Source organism: Bos mutus, chromosome 24, assembly GCF_027580195.1.
Source record: "Bos mutus isolate GX-2022 chromosome 24, NWIPB_WYAK_1.1, whole genome shotgun sequence".
Lineage (NCBI taxonomy): Eukaryota > Metazoa > Chordata > Mammalia > Artiodactyla > Bovidae > Bos > Bos mutus.
In genome coordinates this window covers 35,594,961-35,612,490 of record NC_091640.1, presented here as the reverse complement: position 1 = coordinate 35,612,490, position 17,530 = coordinate 35,594,961, and the positions used below count along the sequence as shown (strand labels likewise).

The following is a 17,530-nucleotide window of genomic DNA, read 5'->3' as shown; positions in this document are numbered from 1 at the left end:
CCTGGTGAGTCAAAGCATTTTTCTGTCGATTTTTCTTTATGACTTTAGACAATGCATGTTGATATAGTTGAGACATAAGGAAACTTGAAATCTAAATAAATTCTTTGAAAAGACAACCCAAGTCCCTCTTTTGTTTGCATTCTTCATGGCAGTTAAATAAGGTCTTCATCTGAAGCATTTGAAATTTAAGGCAACCAAAAGTATGGATCCCAGCCCTGCAGAATCCAAACTTCATTTTATTTCCTTGTCAACAGTAAACAACCCCAAACACAGAATTAGCTATGTCAGAGGGGATTGTTTTTTCTCCAAAATTCTCAGGCCATAAGTAATTTTTAACCTAGATGGTTCACTACTTATTTTTTTTTTTATGAAAGCAAGAACCCCTCAGATTTTTCTCATATATCTTATAAACGCCATCAGATAAATGAATCCTACACAAATTTTTTTCTTCTCAGATAATAAATTTCCTTTTATACAATTAGTTGTAAACATTGCCAGTAAAAACATATGCTTTCACAGTTATATCTCTAGATTATCTTAACTCCTCCCAAAAAGGATATTTATATTTTTATATATATATTTGTTATTTTGGAATAAAAACCCAACCCTATATTATTTAATCTACATTTGGAATGTCTTTTTAAAATACTGGTAGTTACAAAGCTATCACATTTTACGTCTAGAATTATCATTTGAGCTAATTCTCTTTCTGTTAAGACCCTTTCAGTTCCGTGTTGGTCGGTCATTTGTGTACGACTGTTTGTGACCCCGTGGACTGTAGCCCGCCAGGTTCCTCTGCCCAAGGGATTCTCCAGGCAGGAATACTGGAGTCAAGAGCCATTCCCTTCTCCCGGGGATCAAGACCCTATTTACCAAATAAAATTTTAACATATTTACCACTAACTGCAGGCTCTCACCAACGAGGTTGCCACCAGCTTCTGTAAGGACCTTCACTTTCCTCTGATTTAATGTTTGTCTGTGTCAGGGATTTAATCTTGTTCTATTAATTTGATGACACAGCTCTTAATCCTATTAACCTAACATTGTGAGATTAAGGGTATGGTTTAGAATGTGGTAGGGTCTCGAAATAAACACTAGAGGGCGGGCTGTCTACACGATCAGGAACAGTGACCTTGAGCTACTTTATTTTACACAATTTTTTTTTTAATATGGAATTCTTCATACATTTGCGTGTCATCCTTGTACTGGGGCCTCTGTATTGTTCCAGTGTTTGTATCTGTGTTGCCAAAACAAGCATACACAGATATGTTTGATAAGACTCGTTAAAGCCTTAGAAATATTTTTTAATTTGAAATTTTTTCTATGTATCTTCTTACACAGGCTTCCCAGGTGGTTCAGTGGTAAAGAATCCGCCTGCCAATGCAGGAGACGCTGGTTCCATTCTTGAGTTGAGAAAGTCCCCTGGAGGAGGAAATGGCTATCCACTCCAGTATTCTTGCCTGGAAAATTCCATGGACAGTGGAGCCTGGCAGGCTACAGTCCTTGACGTTTCAAAGAGTCAGACATGACTGAGCACACGTGTATGTGCACGCGCGCACACACACACACACACCTCTTCGTATATAGGTCAAACAAATTTCTTTGTTGGAAATGTAAGGAACAATATGAAAAAGAGTAAGAAAATGCTTAGATAAAACGTTTTGAGATAACTAATAAGGACCTACTGTATCGCACAGGGAACTCTACTCCATACTCTGTGATGACCTATATGGGAATAGAATCTGAAAAAGAGTGGGTATATGTGTACATGTAACTGATTCTCTTTGCTGTACAGCAGAAACTAACACAACATTGTAAAACAACTATACTCCAATAAAAATTAATTTTAAAAACATTCTGAAGATTATTTACATAGTTGTTTGGCATTTTAAAAAACATATGCAAACATTTTAACTAGATGAAATGATAACATCTAGCCTATAAAGAGTGTAATAGGTGAGCATTTCACTACAATATACTAATTGATTAGCTGAGCTAAAAATTCAGCAAATGATTCTTCTAAAAACAATTAGAGAGTCACCATAGCAGCTACTGTAGTCTGGGTCTCTGGCTACTGAAATCTCAAGATTGTCTTGGGGTCCCTTTTCCAAGTTTGGAGGGATTCCACTTATTGATGCTTATTGATTGGACTTATTGATCACTACTTATTAATGTGATGCTCGGTACTTTTCAGCAGGTCACACTGACTGTTCTAAACTGACTCACCTGCCTTTTGGGGCCCTTAGAAGTTGACCCTTGTGTCTGAGCAACCTGCAGTCTGGAGTTTATCTCTGCTCTGCTTGGACACGGGGATAGGGAATTATAAGACACACCAGAAGTCCTGTCCACATCTCATTTAGCTGTCTTGTGTGTGTGCTAGGTCGCTTCAGTCATGTCCAACTCTTCGTGACCCTATGGACTGTAGCCTGCCAGGCTCCTCTGTCCATGGGGATTCTCCAGGCAAGAATACTGGAGTGGGTTGCCATTTCTTACATCAGGGATCTTCCTAACCAAGCAATTGAACCCAAGTCTCCTGCACTGGCAGGCAGGTTCTTTACCACTTGAGAAGCCCTTAGCTGTCTTAACTATCTGGCAATTCTCAATATTAGTTGAAAACCTCTTAACTCTGCTAGAAAACAGATCAGCTCAAAGCAAAATCTAAACTATTATTATGTTAAGAAGCCTCATGTCACTTTTGAGCAAATCTAAACCACCCCTACAAACAGATGTGTCTTATTCTGAGAGGTGATCACATGGCCAAAGGAAGAAGCAGCACTTGGGGTCTTTTTCTCAGGAAGACAAGAGTCCAGTTCTGGGAAAGTCAATCCTAGGAAATTGTGCAGCATCAGTGCCAGCTCTGACTCTGAGAACCTTTCTTGTTACTTTTCTGTTGTCCAAATTTGGACTCACTTGAAGTCATGGCTGGACTCTACATGCTTTTTCCGTTGTTTTTTTTTCTTGTTGTTGTTTTGGCCTCATGGCATGTGGGATCTTAACTCCTGGACCAGGGATCGAACCGGCACTCCCTGTATTTGAAAGTGAAGTCTTAACCATTAGATTACCAGGGAAGTCCCAACAAGCTCACATTTTGTTAAAAATGAAACTAATGTTTAGGAAGACTGGTGGCTCATTCTCTAGTGGCAGGTTTTTTTTCCTATGTATTCCATCAGTTCAGCTCAGTTCAGTCGTTCAGTCGTGTCCAACTGTGTGACCCCATGGCCTGCAGCAAGCCAGGCTTCCCTTTCCATCACCAACTCACGGAACTTGCTCAAACTCATGTCCATCGAGTTGATGATGCCATCCTACCATCTCATCCTCTGTCATCCCCTTCTCCTCCTGCCTTCAATCTTTCCCAGCATCAAGATCTTTTCCAATGAGTTCACTCTTTGCATCGGATGGCCAAAAAGTATTGGAGCTTCAATTTCAGCATCAGTCTTTCCAATGAATATTCAGGATTGATTCCCTTTAGGACTGACTGGTTTGATCTCCTTGCAATCCAAGAGACTCTCAAGAGTCTTCTCTAATACCACAGCTCAAAAGCATTGATTCTTCAGTGCTCAGCCTTCTTTATGGTCCAACTCTCACATCCATACATGACTACTGGAAAAACCATAGCTTTGACTAGATGGACCTTTGTTGGCAAAGTAATGTCTCTGCTTTTTAATATGCTGTCTAGGTTGATCATAGCTTTTCTTCCAAGGAGCAAGCGTCTTTTAATTTTATGGCTGCAGTCACCATGTTTCCCGTTTAAGTGTAATTTCCGAGAACAGAACTTTATTGCTTATTAGTACTAATTACTTTTAAAATATCCCAAAACTTCCAAACAGTTTCTTCCTCTAATTATTTCATCTGTTTTCACAGCTGTTATTTTGTTAAGATTAGACAACATTTGACGCAAATCTGGTTACTTTCATAATTATGACATCACTATGTTCAAGATTTAAGTGGGGTGTAAAATATATTAATAACTAGTAGGTTGGTAACTTTCCCAGATGGCGCTAGTGGTAAAGAACCTGCCTGCCAGGGCATGAAACATAAGAGGTGTGGGTTGGATCTCTGGGTTGGGAAGATCCCCTGGAGGAGGGCATGATAATCCACTCCAGTATTCTTGCCTGGAGAATCCCATGGACAGAGGAGCCTGGCAGTCTACAGTCCACAGGGTTGCAAAGAGTCAGACTGAAGCAACTCAGCACGCTGCATGCAAAGCTTGGTAACTAAGGATACCTAGAAGCAAGGTAATCTTAATCAAGGACAACAAAAAGATGCACAGGATATTCACTGAGAAATGGAACAGTCAGACAGATGGACTTGAACAGGTCAGGCTTGGACAGAGCGTCTTCCATGTGTGGCTGTAATGAACCTGCTACTATGTCATCCCTGATTAGACTGGCCCACCCTGCCTCTGGCACAGCCGGACAACTTCTGGGCTTCCCCTTGGGTACCTATTTGGCAGAGAGCAGGCCGATAAGCCTGTGTCATCCGTGCTGATTCCTCTGTGGAGCCCAGATCCAGGATACAATGCCAGCGGTCCCTGGAGTCATGCAGCCTGGCAGGGGTGGGTCCTGTGCATGAGCTGGGGCTTACTGTCTTGCACAGGAAGGAGGGTGAAGTCAGTGCATTCCCCACAACTTGGATTCTCTCATGAGTCAAACAACATACTCCTGCTTGGGAGGGAGTGTTACTCTGGTAGAACACACACAGACACACACACACACATCTCACACACCCCAAGAAGGGAATGCCTAAGATAAAATAAAAGACAAAAATATAAAGAGTCAAATACATGATTTATGTAGATTGTAATGAAACCATGGAGCTTCCCAGGTGGCTCAGTGGTAAACAAACTGCCTGCCAATGCAGCAATGTGGGTTAGATCCCTGGGTCAGGAAGATCCTCTGGAGAAGGAAATGGCAACCCACTCCATGGACAGAGGAACCTGGTGGGCTACAGTCCATGGGGTTGCAAAGAGTTGGATATGACTTAGTGATTAAACAACAATGAAATCATGGGTAATCATTAGGTAAATCCATTTCACCTGCCTTCACTAATCAAGGTCTTTTTAAGACTTTCATGTCCTCCAAGCAGCACGAAGCCTAAGCAGTAAGATGTTTGCCCAAGTTGTTTCCCAGGGACTTGGAGTCAGCTGTGTCCAGTTGGAGAGAGCTGGTTAAGACTAGTTAGGACCACCAATCTTCCAACTGGCATGCATAGTGTCCAGTTGGCGACCTTTTGATGGCAGAGGGCCAAAAATTCCACCCTTGGGTCATGCTAAGCGCCTCCATTTTTGAATGTGCCAAGGCCTTCACAGAACAGTAATGATTCTCACACCTTTCCCCAAGCACCTTTTCTCGTGATCCCTAGGTTCCCCGCCCCCTCAGACCATCCTGTTTCTTTATCCTTTATCCCCCAAGGACCTCAAGCCCATTGCACCCCAAAAGGGGGCTGATTTGGGAGTTGTTCTCCCATCTTCTCACTTGACTGCTTTGGCTTGTGTGAATGTCAGGAGAAATGAACTTGGTTCAGCAACAATAGTAATAATTAAATTCACTAGCTCTCTTTCCTTCCCTCTCTTCTTTCCTTCCTTCCTCCCTTCTTTGCTTTCTTCTTTCTTTATCTTCCCTTATTCAGTCATTCATGTAATAAAGATATAATTCACATTAAAAAGCAACAGTTTAGACGTAGAGTGTAAATAATTCTTTAAAAATTTGTCCTCTTCGTGGACAAATGTTGACTAGCTCACTAACAGAGAGGACAAGTGGTGAAGTACAAAGTTCACTAATTTAAGAACCAGGTTCCAGGGACTTCCATGGTGGTCCAGTGGTTAAGCAGTAAGATGTTTGCCCGAGTTTTTCTCCAGGGACATGGAGTCAGCTGTGTCCAGTTGGAGAGAGCTGGTTAAGACTAGTGAGGACCACCAACCCTCCAACTGGCAGGCGTAGTTAATCCACCTTTGAATGCAGGGGACACAGGTTCGATCCCTGGTCCAGGGAGATTCCACATGCCACGGAGCAGCTAAGCTCAGGTGCCCCAAGTACTGAAGCCCTCTTGTCCTATAGCCCAGGCTCCACAATGAGAGAAGCCGCTGCAATGAGGAGCCCGGGCACCACAGCTAGAGAGCAGTCCCTGATCGCCTCAACTTGAGAAAGCCTGCTTAGCAACGAAGACCCAGCACAGCCAAACATAAATAAACAAATAAGAGTTAGCCATTAAAAAAAAAAAAAGTGTTAAAAAAAAAAAAAGGAATTAGGTACCATCAAAATTCTCACCACTGTGGGCTCTGGATTTCACTGTGTCTTCATCCAAAAATGAGAAATTATTGGAAGAAATATTCTGAACTGGTACTCCCAGGTCTTAGTTTCTGTGATTCTTATTTATTTATTCTCATCAAGCTTCAACATACTTTGAGTCAATCTGTAAAATAACACATCACAGCCACTTTATCATCCATATAGAGTTGCTGAACAGATCAAATTAGTTAATATGAATGAAAATGATTTATTAAGCCTTAGAGTACAATGTAAGTGGAAGGCTGACCAACAGCCTCTTTTAAAAATTCAAACTAAATCAAAAGGTTATTTTAGGCTCATGTTACATAGGCAGCAAAAGTAGGCACTGAATCCTGATTTCAAAATCTTTCATGAAAAACAGTAACCTTGAATATAAGGTGAAGAAATTATATCGCATTTAACCTCATCATAAAATCAGAATTTATCTGTATGGACCAGCACCAGATAGATTTAATTATGGTTTTCCAGTAGTCATGTATGGATGTGAGAGTTGGACCATAAAGTCATGTATGGATGTGAGAGCTGAAGAATTGATGCTTTCCAGTTGTGGAGCTGGAAGACTCTTGAGAGTCCCAAGGACTGCAAGGAGATCAAACCAATCAATCCGAAAGGAAATCAACCCTGAATATTCATTGCAAGGACTGATGCTAAAGCTGAAGCTTTAATGCTTGATGCGAAGAGCTGATGGCATTACTGACTCAATGCACGTGAATTTGAGCAAACTCTGGGAGACAGTGGAAGACAGAGGAGCCTGAAGTGCTACAGTCCATAGAATTGCAAAGAGTCGGATGCAACTTAGCAACTGAACAACACAAAGAATGGGCTGAGCCCAACCAACCCACTCTAGGCCCCATGCCGAGTTCTGTCTTCATCTCTTTCACAGTATTTTCAGACTGCCAGCTGTGTACCAGGCACATTATCAAACATTAGAAACCTGCCTGGTCCTCTTTCTGTTCCTCTCCCTCTGTCCTGGCCTTACATGTTTATATTTCCCAGGATTTTCTTCTTGTGGAAAATGTCAGGCCACTTTGTTTGGCTGATATAACCCGGAACCTCAAACACTCACAGCCAGCCTTCTACTGGCTGCCTCTTGAATCATGTGGCCCACTGGGATTTCAGACTCAACCATTCCTAATCCAGCTTTTTCTTCTCAAGCTCGCCTTACCGTGGGCTCCCTGTCACCAGATCCAGATGTTTGGGAATTATCCCAGACTTTGCTCTCATCTTGCATCCAGGAGCCAACGCAAGCAGACTGCCAGACTATGTATTGTATCTGCTATGCTATGCTATGCTAAGTCGCTTCAGTCGTGTCCGACTTTGTGCGACCCCATAGACGGCAGCCCACCAGGCTCCCCCGTCCCTGGGATTCTCCAGGCAAGAACACTGGAGTGGGTTGCCATTTCCTTCTCCAATGCATGAAAGTGAAAAGTGAAAGTGAAGTTGCTCAGTCGTGTCCGATTCTTTGCGACCCCATGCACTGCAGCCTACCAGGCTCCTCCGTCCATGGGATTTTCCAGGCAAGAGTACTGGAGTGGGGTGCCATTGCCTTCTCCGATGTATTGTATCTGGGTTCATGGAATGTCAAAACTCATGTGAGTTCCTGGCTCGAGAGAATTTATTAGTGATAAATTAAAGCATGTAGAGGGTGGCAGAGGATGAGATGATTGGATGGCATCACTGACTCAATGGACATGAGTTTGAGCAAACTCTGGGTGATGGTGAAGGACAAGGAAGCCTGCAGTCCATGGGGTCACAAAGAGTCAGACAGGACTTAGCGACTGAACAACAAAACATGTAGAGATCAGCAGACCATCAGAGCAAATGAGCAAAATTATACATAATTGAAAAGCAAGTTTTTATTTAAATTCTGACTACGTTATTATGACCCTTGTAAATAAGTTTTAATTTGGTTCTTGATCTCCATGGCAACAGGATGGGCAAAATATCATGCTATTTGGAAACAGCTGTAGCCTATGCTGGGCTTCCCCCATGACTTAGTGGTTAAGAATCCACTTACAATGCAGGAGCCACAGGAGACACAGGTTCGATCCCCGGTTCGGAAAGATCCCCTGGAGGAGAGCATGGCAACCCACTCCAGTATTCTTACTTGGAAAATCCCATGGTGAGAGGAGCCTGGCAGGCTTCAGTCCATGGGGTCGCAAAGAGTTGGACACGACTGAGGCGACCTAGCATGCAGGCACGGATGTAGCCTATGCTAATGATCTGTGGAGGAATAAATCATTGTATGGATTGAATAGTACATTTCAACCTTGTCTTCTGATCCATAATTGCCAAAGTAATCCAAAGTACAATTTAAATAATAAAGTACAAACAGGAATATATAAGTAATACAATAAATCACTTGACTTGTTACCTGAGCAAATTCAACTTTTTCTATATGGAAACAAAAAAGAACTCTTCCAGTGTACTGACTGTAAATTTTTGGAAGAAGAAGACAATACAACTAAAATATTAAAATTGGGCCAAGAAATTATACATGGTTATTGCCAGATTTTCATCTGAAAGGAGGCAACAGACTTGCCAGGATGAATTATCCTTATTTGACTATTAAAGAAAAGTGTGATGCTGGAAGGCAAAAAGACTAGGGAATATTTTGGGGTTATGTGTAAATTTATTTAAAAGTAGCCTTTTAAAAAAACAGAAGAAAAGTAAAAGAAACTATCCTGGAATTATTGTGAAGTAGGTGATGTAAAATATTATGCATGTTATCCTGAAATGTGTTCTTTATCACTTTTTAAACTTTCTATGTGTAGAATGCTCTTTTCTTCAAATTAGAACTTATTTTAAAACTCTTTGGGGAGCACTGATACAATTGGGCTTCATAATAATAGCTACAGAAGAGGAGCTTGAAGGACTTCCCTGGTGGTCCAGTGGCTAAGACTCTGCTCCCAATGCAGGGGGCCCAGGGTTCAATTCCTGGTCAGGAATCTAGAGTCTCACATCCCACAGTTAAGAGTTCTCATGCTTTGTTTGCATGCCACAACTAAAACCCCACATCCTGCAACTAAGACTAAGCGCAAACTAAATAAATAAATAGTTAAGAAAAGAACAGGAGCTTGAACAACTAACGAAACAGAATTTGTAAAACATCAGAATTTTAAAAGTGCCAGACCAGAACAAAGACCATTTAAAATTTATTTGAATATTTAAAATGATTCTACTGAGCACTGTTGGGTCTTGACAATATAAAGATGTTGTCAAGTTTTAGTTTAGAATTTTAAACTCATGGTTTGCTTATCTTAAATTGTTTTATTTTAAAGATGCCATTTGATTATTAATAAAGTATATATAGGGGGCTTCCCTGATAGCTTAGTTGGTAAAGAATCTGCCTGCAATGTAGGAGACCTGGGTTTGATCCCTGGATTGGGAAGATCTTCTGGAGAAGGGATAGGCTACCTACTCCAGTATTCTGGCCTGGAGAATTCCATGGACTGTATAGTCCATGGGGTTGCAAAGAATTGGACACGATTGAGCGACTTTCACTTTCAAAGTATGTGTATATATATATATATATATACACACATATATATACACATATATGTATAATAACACACACATATATGTATAATAACATACACAGATGAAACAAAAGAAACCCTTTTTGTAGTGCTTGGTGGCTGCATGTACATTGGGGCTCATTTTTCACTAATAATGCTCGGCTTCATCCCCTCCAGCTGGTCACAGCATATCCATTCTTGCAAATTTGTTCACTCAAAAAGCGTCTAGGTTGTACACAGTTGTTCATAGCAGCTTTGTTCATAATAACCCCAAACTGGAAACTATCCATGTGCCTTTCAGTGGGTTCAATGGGTTGAACAAACACTGGTACACCAATGACATGGAATACTACTGAGCAAAAAAAAAAAGTGGAATATTGATGCATGCAACTTGGATGAGCCATAAGTAAATAAATTATGCTGAATGGAAAAAAGTCAATCCCCAAAGGATCCACAGCACTCCATTTATGTAACATTCACGAGATGCCACAGTTATAGGTGAAGAACAGACTAGTAGTTTTCAGGAGTTAGGGATGGCAGATGGAGGGGGCTCTCAGGAGGTAGCATGATGTTTTGAGTTTGTTTAATATGTGTGGCTACGTTACACATGTGATAGAATTACATAGAGACACAGACGTGCACATGAGTGTGTATAACAGATGAGAACTGAAGACACTGAATTATATTAATGACAACTCCTTGGTTTTTATATTGTACTATAATAATTGTCAGATATAAACACTGGAGGAGGCTGACTGAGGGGTACATGGTACAAGCTATACATTTTTTGGAAACTTCTGTGAATCTATAATTATTTCAAAAATAAAAATAAAAAAAATTATTTAGGACTTATCTGCACTGTCCTGGGCATTGTCTTCCTTTTTAATTTTCTGTGTATTGAATGTTTGTCCCTCCTCTGCATCTCTACTGCTGCCCTGTTTTAGATCTCCTAAGAGCATGGACTGTTGTTTTACTTATTGTACCTACAACAGTGTTTGGCAGAGAGAGAGAGAGAGAGAGAGAGTGTGTGTGTGTGTGTGTGTGCGTAATGAACAGAATTGCTTAGCATCCTTACATTGCCTGACCCTGGTCTGTCTTTCCACATTATCTCCCTCTGCTTCCTTCTGTATGTGAGTGCTCCAACTGGCTAACAGTTGCCTGAATATATCCTGGTTAGTTTTCTCTCCATGCTAGACATTGCCCCTTCCAGGTCTTTCTCTCACTTATTACTTAACCTTTAGTGTTCAGACCAAGAATTATTTACTTATTCCCATTCTCTGGGCCCTCTTGAATGTGCCCTTCTGTATCACACCACTCTACTTGTGTGTATACCTCTATTGCCTCGCTTACCTTCCTTTATTTCAACAGTTTATTTACCTGTTGAATCAGGATTTGCACAGAAAACAGAAGGCACACTCAGGTGAAATCATGAAATTAACTTTATGAAGAGACTAGTCTCAGAAGTCGGTGGAGGTGAGGAAATCGGCGATTGGTTATGGGAGCCCTGTGAGCACTGGAAGCTTGCAGGACAGAGTTACCATCACAGAGAAATGGCCAGAGCTTCAGGCCAAAAGAGCACCTCCCACTGGCTGAACTCAATCAGAATCCACAGAGCCAGACAACCCCAGAGATGCAGCTAATAGAGAACAATCCTTGAATTGTGGAGCAAGGCAGAGAGAGGAAGAGAATGGATCGGGGGAGACGATGGCAAATCAAAAGCAACCAATGCATGTTTTCCTTTCCATTAGATGGAATGTTCCTGAGGGCAGAACTATTTCACATTCATTCTTATTCATTTATTTATTTTTGGTTGTGCTGGATCTTTGCTGGTGCACACAGGCTTTCTCTAGTTGTGGCAAGTGGGGGCTACTCTTCATTGCGGTGCACAGGCTTCTCTTGTTGGGGAGCACAGGCTCTAGGCGTGCAGGCTTCAGAAGTTGTGGGCTCCAGAGCTTGGGCTCAGTAGTTGTGGCTCAAAGGACTAGTTGCTCTGAGGCAGGTGGAATCTTCCCAGACCAGGGACCGAACCTGTGTCCCCTGCATTGGCAGATGGATTCTTATCCACTGCACCATCAGGGGAAGCCCTCTCATTCATTCTTGGAGTTCCAGCACCTAGCACAGGGCCTGGCCCAGGAAAATCATTCAATAAATCCTTGTGGAAGTGAATTACAACTTCAGGGCATGTACTACATTTAACTTAATATTTGTAGGAAGGTAGGCAAACTGTTTACAATCTACTTTCACATGGAACTGTTTTTATACATTTTTTGATATCATATCTGACTTAGATGATAACAGCACAACCAAGACAGAATCCACTGGAAAGGTTAATTTTGGTCGTCTTGCTTTGCTGAGTTCATGCAACTGAGTCTAATGCAACATGAACCTGGATATAGAAGTATCCATGTGGGGCTATCAGCATGAGACACAAAGCATGAGAACCGCAGCATATTTCAATTAGTGATGCTTGTCTAGTAATTATACAATATTGTCTCCAGATCCTGGTGCCAAATAGGCAATTATGAATAAAAGCTTACAGAGTCAGGCAAGCCAGGTACATTTTCGAGGCATGAAAAAATCCAGGTATTCTATCTAATGATATATATCAGACCATAGGGTAGGGTGACCAACTGTCCTGGTTTGCCTGTGACTGTACTGGATACAGCAAGCTCCAGGAGTTGGTGATGGATGGGGAAGCCTAGCATGCTGCAGTCCATGGGGTCGAAAAGAGTCGACACGACTGAGTGACTGAACTGAACTAAACTGTACTGGATACAGCACTGAAATCCTTTAGCCTGAGAAATCTTCTGCCTCAGGTCACCTGGGACAGTCGATCACCTTACAATTAGGGTTAATTGTAAAATGTAGAATTTTGGACTTCCCTGTTGGTCCAGTGGCTGAGACTCCATACTCCCAATGCAGGGGCCCAGGTTTGATCCTTGGTAAGGGAACCAGATCCCGTATGCTGCAACTAAGAGTTCACATGCCTCAACTTAAAAAAAAAAAAATCCCGCATGCCACAACTAAAGATCCCATGTGCTGCTACTAAGACCCAGCACAAATAAATAAACACATATTTTTAAAATTAAAACATGTAGATTTTGATTCCTCAGGATACAGCTTAACTGAGGCTTTATTTAGAGATGATAAAGCTGTTCTAGCTCTTTGATAGTTATCTTGAGTTTTGTAAAACTTCAAATCTTCTTTGACTGGGATCTGGTAACTTTGCAGATGAATTAATTAAGAAGTCCTAAGAAAAACCCTTCACTGACAGTATTTTCTTAACCCCAAACCTTACAAACAAACTTAATCTAATTAGTTCCTCAGGTGTAAAATCAAAATGTACTCTAGTGTATTTATAGAAATAACAAGTCTGTCTTTCCACTAATTTGCTCACGTTTCTGGATATATTTCTAAACTCCTGGCCAGCTTTCTCTGCAAACTGCAAGTCCCTTGTTCAAATATTCTACGGGAGGAATATGCACCCACAATGATTGTACCAGTGGCTATTTCTAACTTTTGTATTTATTTACCAAGTGAGAAAGTGGTTGAGAACTAGTCAGGACTTTTTGCAGCAAGTCTTTATCCTCAGACTTTTGGCTGAACCGTGGAAACTCAATATGCAATAAAACTGCCTGGTTCTGGAAACAGATAAACTCCTTTTATTAGTGAGAAACTTCATATAGATACTGATTTATGTGTCCTATATGGAAGTACAAAAAAGACTTAGCCAGTGTATAGTATTTATAATTTATGAGAGATTTTCAGGAAAAAAAAAAAAAAAGACAAATGGATTGCCTTGAATCTTCATGGGAAAGGCTAGAGCTACTGAAGCAAATTAAGAAAAAAAAAAAAATTCAACTGGGGACTTCCCTGGAGGTCTAGTGGTTAAGGTTTTGCCTTCCAACGCAGCGGATGCAGGTTCAACGCCTGGGTGGGGAGCTAAGACCCCACATACCCTGTGGCCATAAAACCAAAACATAAAACAGAAGCAATACTGTAACAAATTCAATGAAGACTAAAAATGGTCCACATCAAAAAAATCTTTTAAAGACTCCAACTACTGTACATACAGTAATAACATGTGAGTGATAACAGGCCCCTTCATAGTTTGCAAATAAGAGGAATAGATAAGCTAGTCACCAAAAGTAAGACTTGCCCATGTGATGTGACATTAGGGAAATAGTTTAATGAATGATTATACTTTAAATAATTATTCATTTTTATAGCTGTGACATTATGCTAATTTTCTGATGGTGACAAAAGTGTCACTGGTATTTTTGGTGCTAAAAATAAATTACTTAAGTAATTTGGGGGGGTATATTTTAAATGAAGGAATTGTGTGGTAAGTGAATTATATCTTTTTTCCTTTCAGTTTTACTGCGATATAATTGAATACAGCACTGTGTATGTTTTAAATATACAGCATAATGGTTTGACTTACATACATCATTATTACAAGAAGTAATGATTACCATAAGAGGTTTAGTTAAAATACATCATCTCATATAGACACAAAATTAAAGATGTAGGCAAAAATTTTCCTCTTGATGAGAACTCTTAGGATTTACTCTCTTAATAGCTTTCATATATAACATAAAGCAGTGTTAATTATATTTATTATCTTGTACATTATATCCCTGTTTCCTAGGTAGCTCAGTGGTAAAGAACCCACCTGCAATGCAGGAGACAGGGGTTTGATCCCTGGGTTGGGAATATCCCCTGGAGAAGGAAATGGCAACCCACTCCAGTATTCTTGCCTGGAAAATTCCATGGACAGAGGAGCCTGGTGGGCTATGACCATGGGGTCATAGAGTTGGACATGCCTGAGTAACTGAGCACACACACACATTACATTCCTCATACTTATTTATTTTATAATTGGAAGTTTGTGCCTTTTGATGGTCTTCATCCAATCCTTCCACCCCCAACTTCACCTCTGGTACCCACAAATCTGATCTCTTTTTCTTTGAGCTTGTTTTTAAAGTATATTTGACCTACAATGCTCTGTTACTTCGCAAATCACTGCATAGTGATTTGATCTTTCTATATATTACAAAATGATCATCACCACATCATTTAAATTACTTGAAAAAATCAACTATTTCTAAAGTTTAAAAAAATTGTTTAGGCAACTTAAGTCACTATCACTTGAAAAAACTACAAATAATGAGTTACCTTTTCTTTTTTTTTTTTTTTTTTTTTGGTGTGCTGCATGTGGGATCTTAGTTCCCTGATAGGGGATTGAACTCGCATCCCTTGCCTTAGAATCACGAAGTCTTAACCAATCCACTACCAGGGAAGTCCCAAGAGTTATCTTTTTTAAAAAAAAATTTTAATTTTTAACTGTGCTGGGCCTCTGTTGCTGCATGCGGGCCTTCTCCGACTTCGGTGAGTGGGGCCAGTCTCTAGTTGTGGTGCTCGGGCTTCTCGTCGTGGTGACTTCTCTTGTTGAGGAGCGCAGGCTCTAGGGTGTGGGCTCAGTGGTTGTCGCCTAGGAACTTAGCTGCTCCACAGCATATGGAGTCTTCCTGGAGCAGGGATCGAACCCATGTCCCTGAGAGCTACCTTAACTGAGCATCTTCCACTGTGACAGCCACCCGATTAGACATTTTGCGTAGAATTTCATTTAACTCTTTCAACCCTATGATATGAGTATTATTACCAACTCCACTTTGTAGTTAAATAAAAAGGGTAATTTGCCCAATATCACAGAACGGTGAAGGTAGAGAACGAAAATTCTGTCTTACCCAGATCTTTTTGTTCTTTCCACTATCACCCAGCAATCCCACTCCTGGGCATGCGTGCCCAGTCGTGCCCAGCTCTTTGCGACCCCATGGACTGTAGCTTGCCGGGCTCCTCTGTCCATGGAATTTTTCAGGCAAGAATACTGGAGTGGGTTGCCATTTCCTTCTCCAGGGGATCTTTCTAACCCAGGAATCGAACCTTCATCTCCTGCGTTCCTTGCATTGGCAGGCAGATTATTTACCACTAGCGCCACTGCATCACACAATTCCTTTAAAAACAAAACCAAAATCACTGAAAGGTGTGTAAAAACACTATTCCAGTGACTTTATTATTTTCCATCTCTCTATATAATTTCATGGGATTTTGCTAATTAAGAATGAAGTTAGGTAAGAAAACTTATACAGCCTTATAACATCTATGGTGATGCTTTTTCTGCATTGTAGACGTATTTGTACCATGAGTGCTTGCTAAATGGTACTTGCTAATTCTATTCATTTGCTAATTTGCTCATATAGCTCCATTTCTGAAAATGTTGCCAAGAGCTCTTAAAAGGGAACAATGGGCATATTTTTAAAGTTTAGTAAAATCAAAACAAGATGGGCACATGCTAAAGATTCATTGGGGATCATTTACATATATGGCATTCTAAAAAAAAAAAGGAGGAGGTGCTTTTTTTTTAAGTGCAGAAAAAGGAATGCAGCCTATTTCTTGAAAGGGCATAGGCGCGGGTCTCATATTCTCACACATGGCTTTGTTTTCAAATTCTTGAAAGTGCAGAAATTCTTTTAATTTAAAGGTGAGCCCATGGAAAATCTGGACCAGCTGTAGAAAGCTGTAGAGGAGCGCAGTGTCACAGTCACTTTTTCAATTCGTGACACCACCCCAGGAGACCTGACCCTCCCAACTCAGCACTGTTCTAAATTATCAAAGATGCACGCCCCTCCCCATTGCTACAAGCGAGATGCTTCCACGGAACTGATAGTCTCATTAACTGCTCCTGCCTAATGGTTGTAAAGGGCAGGAAGGAACTCAGATAGCCCTTGAGATGCGAGGGAGGCTCCGGGCTGTCCAAGGAGGAAGGCTCAGAGCCTGTGTGTCTAAACTCAGCCGACTAGATAGTAAGGAAACAGTTGTATCTCAACCCAGCATCCCAGGGACCTGGCAGAACGTCGCCGTGACTTTCTTCAAGGTCACACAAAGTTTAAGTGATTTTTACTATCCCACATTCCGACGTGTCCTTCTCTAGTGAGTCATTTCTCATGGTGGCTCATCATTCTTTATTTATGGCATCTTTATTAGGTACCAACATCTCAGCTCTCCTAGTAATCGTGTGGCTGACTATTTTTGGAAGTTTCCCACCTCCCTGTCAGGGACTAAGGGAGTTTCATCAATGTTGAAGGGGGAGTTTGAAAATCCTGTTCTCGAATGAGACAGGTAAAAAAAAATGGCCTTATTAGGATTCCTGTTTTCAATGTCCAGGGAAAAGTCCCAGGGAGAGAAAAACAGGTAACAAAGACTTTCATCCTCCCCTGGTGAGATCTGCACATTGAAAGTAGGCTAAGCTAGGGTAATCGGCTTAATCTGGCCATAAATAGTGTGTGCAGCTCTTCATTTCATTAACATCATTAACCAGGGCCCAGCAGGAACATGGATTGAAATCACTTGGCCCCTTCCTCCAGTGCTGAATTTACCCAGTTGTGCGTAACCCATTTACCCATAAACTGCCCGACACTGATACAGGCATGTCAGAGTGACTCTTTGGCTGCCTGGTTTTTTCCCCAGTGGTTTTGTAGGGGAGGGTTGTCTCCTGCCACCTACTTCCGCCTCCTGGCTGTTTTGATAAAGAGAAGAAATGTACTGGACAAGAGAGTTCCAGAAAAACATCTATTTCTGCTTTATTGACTATGCCAAAGCCCTTGACTGTGTGGATCACAAGGAACTGTGGAAAATTCTGAAAGAGATGGGAATACCAGACCA

General features: G+C 41.1%; 1 pseudogene; it reads right to left on the bottom strand.

The window, feature by feature from the left end:
* Positions 1-1,163: 1,163 nt before the first annotated feature.
* Positions 1,164-1,254, bottom strand: LOC138985480 (U6 spliceosomal RNA; annotated as a pseudogene).
* Between the last annotated feature and the right edge of the window lie 16,276 nt (positions 1,255-17,530).